Here is a 4,038-nt window from a genome sequence, read left to right on the forward strand (position 1 = left end):
GCAGGAATGAAAACAGCTATTTTAGTTTTCATTGGTGTGTTAACCATAGGTGTGTGTGAGTGTGTGTGTGTGAGTGTGTGTGTGTGGGCAGAGCTCTGCTGGCTACAGTATGGGGACAGCAGGTCAAAGATTTATTGCCTCCAGGGGAGTAAAAGGCTGCAGGCCCCCGGGGGTGTGTCCTCACATCAATATAACGATGAGGTCCATGGAGCGGGCCGCGGCCCGTTTGCTCCATCACCAGGACAGAGTGGAGTTCTAGTTCTGGAGATCAGAGGAGGCACAGCAACAAACACTTTGACCTGAACTGGAACATCATTTAGAGTTTATCATTTATATTAATTTTTATATAACTTGTAGTTTTATTTTATCATTTATATTTTAATTTTATATTTTATAATTTATTATTCATATTTTATTTTTTATATTTTAGGTTTTGTGAATTTGCTGTCGTCACTGAGTGATGAAAAGTCCTCATGTCACAAAGACGTCATAAATTACGTTCCACCACGTATGGTAGTGTGTGAATGTGTGTGTGTGTGTACTCCAGAAATAGGACACCCACCCAGCTCGTCAGACAGGACACCCAGGAAATAATGTGTCTCCTCTCCACCAGGACAGACCTGCTGCACCTATATCTGCCAACACACACACACACACACACACACACACACACACACACACACACCCCTGCTGCCGGTCTGTAGAAATATTTTTTTGCCGGTCTACACCATGATCCAGTCTGTATACCTGCTCCAGTACGCGTATACAGTATACTGTATGAAGTCACACAGTACACAGTACACAGTACACAGTAGCTGCCTGTCTGTGTCCCTGCTCTATTTGTGTTTACAAATAAATCACCTCATTACACATCATAAGTAGGCCATCATAATTAATTGGCCAGTCATAAGAAGCTTTGACACAACACCCCCAGTGGTGAGTGCGCACACACACACACACACACACACACAGAGTACAGAGGACTGCAGGGGATGGAGGAGAGCATGGCCACAGTGTGCATATTCACAGGTATGAGTGTATCAGGTGATCAGATGATGACAGTGAATGATCTGTCTCACACACACACACACACACACACACACACACACACTTACGTCTGACCATGGAAATGTCCTACAACAGTTCACTCTAAACTGACCACAGGTGTGGATGGTAGTGTGAATGTTAGTGTGGATGTCAGTGTGGATGTTAGTGTGAATGTCAGTGTGAATGTCAGTGTGAATGTCAGTGTGAATGTTAGTGTGGAAGTTAGAGTGTGGAAGTTAGTGTGAAAATGAATGTGGATTCCAGCAAAAGACAGAAGAGAAATAAAACCAAAGACAGAAACTCAGTGGTTAGAGAGACAAGGGGAGAGAGGAGGAGGAGAGATGGGGTGGGGGAGACAGAGGAGCAGGAAGAGCAGGAGTGAGAAAGGAGCAGAGGAGAGAGGAGGAGGAGAAGAGAGGAGCTAAGTGTAAATGAAGATGTTGGATGCTGCCTTTCCAATAGGACCTTGACACAGCAGCTGACCTCCTCATGACAGGATCCCACTGCTGCGGATTTGGAATTCTATTAGTATTACCAGCTGCGGGGGTGAGGGTGGCGGGGTGAGGGAGGGAGGATGTCATGCAGTCATCAGGAAGAAGCCAATCCATAGCTTCTATCCATCAGCCAATTACTGGTGCTAAAGTGGAATTAGATAGGTATTGACAATGAGGGGAGGTGGGGGGAGATTAGGGAGAGTGATTGCAAAAGTAGAGGAAGGATGGAGAAGTTGGGGGTGGGAGGAGGAGGAGGAGGAGGAGGAGGAGGAGGAGGAGAAGGAGGAGGAGGGAAAAGTACATGGACTGAAGTAAAGGTGATGTTTGTGAACATTTTATTCTTCTTTTAATTCTTATTTAACTTTTCCTTGAAGTTTCAGTTTGGACAGTTGGAGTCTGTCTGACCAATCAGAACACTCTGTCTTAACCAATGAGCTCAGCTGGGGCGGGGCTAAGACTCTGACTCTAGAACTAAAGGTGATACTAACCACGGAGTACTTTGAAGTATGACTTTAATGCAGTACTCAGTGTATGTGTTGGTGGTCCCAGTGGTCAGCTGACGTCGACTTCCTTTGGTCAAAGTTCATAACAAAGGCGTGAACTTTGTTCAGATACAGAGGAAGAAAAAGAAGAAGTGAAGACAAGACGTCAAAATAAGATGTGGTAAACAGAGGGGGAGGGGGAGAGAGGGAGACGGGGGGAGAATAGAGAGGGAATATAAACTCTCTGAGCTGTAATGAATTTATGCCTGGCTGGCAGATCTTTATAAGTTATTGGAAAAATAGCTGGGGCGGTGTATCGACACAGCTGGGCTTCAGATCGATGCATTGAGAATGGGCAATACATTTTAATTTAAAGGCTGCACGTTTTAGCAGCAAATCCATGAGAGAGGGAAGGAGGGAGGAAGGGAGAGAGAGAGAGAGAGGGAGAACACAGAACAGGTGAGATCCCATCAGCCTGACCACTGCACTGACCTAACACTTTGGACAGAGTTTGAAATGAACTGTGAACTCTACGTTTAAAGACAGAGAAACATCTGGAAGATACTGAAGCTATTCTTTTCTGTAATTACTTCACCAAAGTCCTACTGGACCTACTGGACCTGCTGGACCACACACACCTACTGTTAATAATGTAAAATAACAAGGCTGTTACCACTAAACCACAAGAGTATAAACTAAGTACTAAGTAAGTTCTAAGTCCTGCTGCACCTGTCCATCAGTTTGGTGCTCCCTGGTCAGAAGAACGTCAAAGACCACGAGTGACCACCTCAGAGAACCTACAGTCTAAACTCCAGCCTGTAGGTGGCGTGTGTGTTGGGTTTAAACATATGCATAAATGAAACCAATAGCATGTGTAATTAAAGGACCGGCTTTACAGCAGGAGGGGGGTGTGGGGAGGAGTGGGGGGGCACTTAACATCTGTTTTTATCCTCCTCAATTAGCATAATTAGTTAACGTTAATCAATCCAAACAAATTATTTTTTAACACCTAGAATAAATCACAGCCCATCTGACTGTTGGTCAACATGGACCATCCAACACCAGGGAGCCCACATTGACAACACATCAAATGACCACATGGTGGCGTCCTACTGTCTGAGGACAAAGTCCAACCAAAGCTGGCCACCAGTCGGTACCACAGCAGTCGGTACTGGAACCAAATGGTCACAGTCAGGTTTGAATCAGAGAAGTGAAGAAAAAGTAAAGAAGAAGAAAAGAGAGTCACATGACCCAGTTATTGTATGAACACACACACACACACACACACACACACACACATACAGTCTGGTGTTGTTAGGTGGCTGTCAGCTTCTCAGTGGTGGGGGTTAATGAAAAAGGCCGTGGGGGGGGGCTGCTATCTGCTCACCACACTGCCACATTTATCGATTTCATTTACACTCATAGACACAACACACACTAACACACACTTTAATAGACAGGCTGTGTCAACAGAGGGAGAAGACCGCAATAATAATAATAATAATAATAATAATAATAATAATAATAATAATAACACAAACTCACTGTGAACCAAATGAGCATGTGAACAGAAATGAGTTCACCTTTTCCCTCCATCTGAATCTCTCTCTCTCACACACACACACACACACAGGTCCATCTGGCCACTCACCTGTGGCCGAGCTGCTGGGTGTGACTTCAACATTAAAGTTGTTCCTGTGGTGAACCTGTGGTTCGTGGACCCGTGGTGGTGCAGCAGCTGGTACTGTCCAGACTCTGGGCTCAGTGTCCAGTCAAACGTCTGGACCCCTGGAATGATGTTTCAGGTGATTCTGTGGGATAATCAGAATACTGTACTATCATACTGCATACAGTAGTACTGTAGTATTCCTGAGGTGATGTACTGTAAGTACTGTTGGTGATTAAAAACCACTGTCAGTACATACAGATCCACCCCCCCACCTCCACCCACCCCTCTTTTTCTAGGATAACAGTTGAAAGATGTGAGGTTTATTCCCACCTGACCCCCCCCCATA

The 4,038-nt window shown here is 45.0% G+C and overlaps 1 long non-coding RNA gene across 3 annotated transcripts in view; it reads right to left on the reverse strand.

Annotated features, from left to right (window-relative positions):
- LOC107988571 (uncharacterized) overlaps positions 1-4,038 on the reverse strand; it is a 10,353-nt gene that overhangs the window by 1,211 nt on the left and 5,104 nt on the right. For all 3 annotated transcript variants that reach the window (XR_001760050.1, XR_001760053.1, XR_003049782.1), the window contains one exon: positions 3,675-3,834. This is a non-coding gene — a long non-coding RNA (uncharacterized LOC107988571). The remainder of the gene's footprint in view (positions 1-3,674; positions 3,835-4,038) is intronic.

Source organism: Cynoglossus semilaevis, chromosome 5 (genome assembly GCF_000523025.1).
Source record: "Cynoglossus semilaevis isolate Cse_v1.0 chromosome 5, Cse_v1.0, whole genome shotgun sequence".
NCBI lineage: Eukaryota > Metazoa > Chordata > Actinopteri > Pleuronectiformes > Cynoglossidae > Cynoglossus > Cynoglossus semilaevis.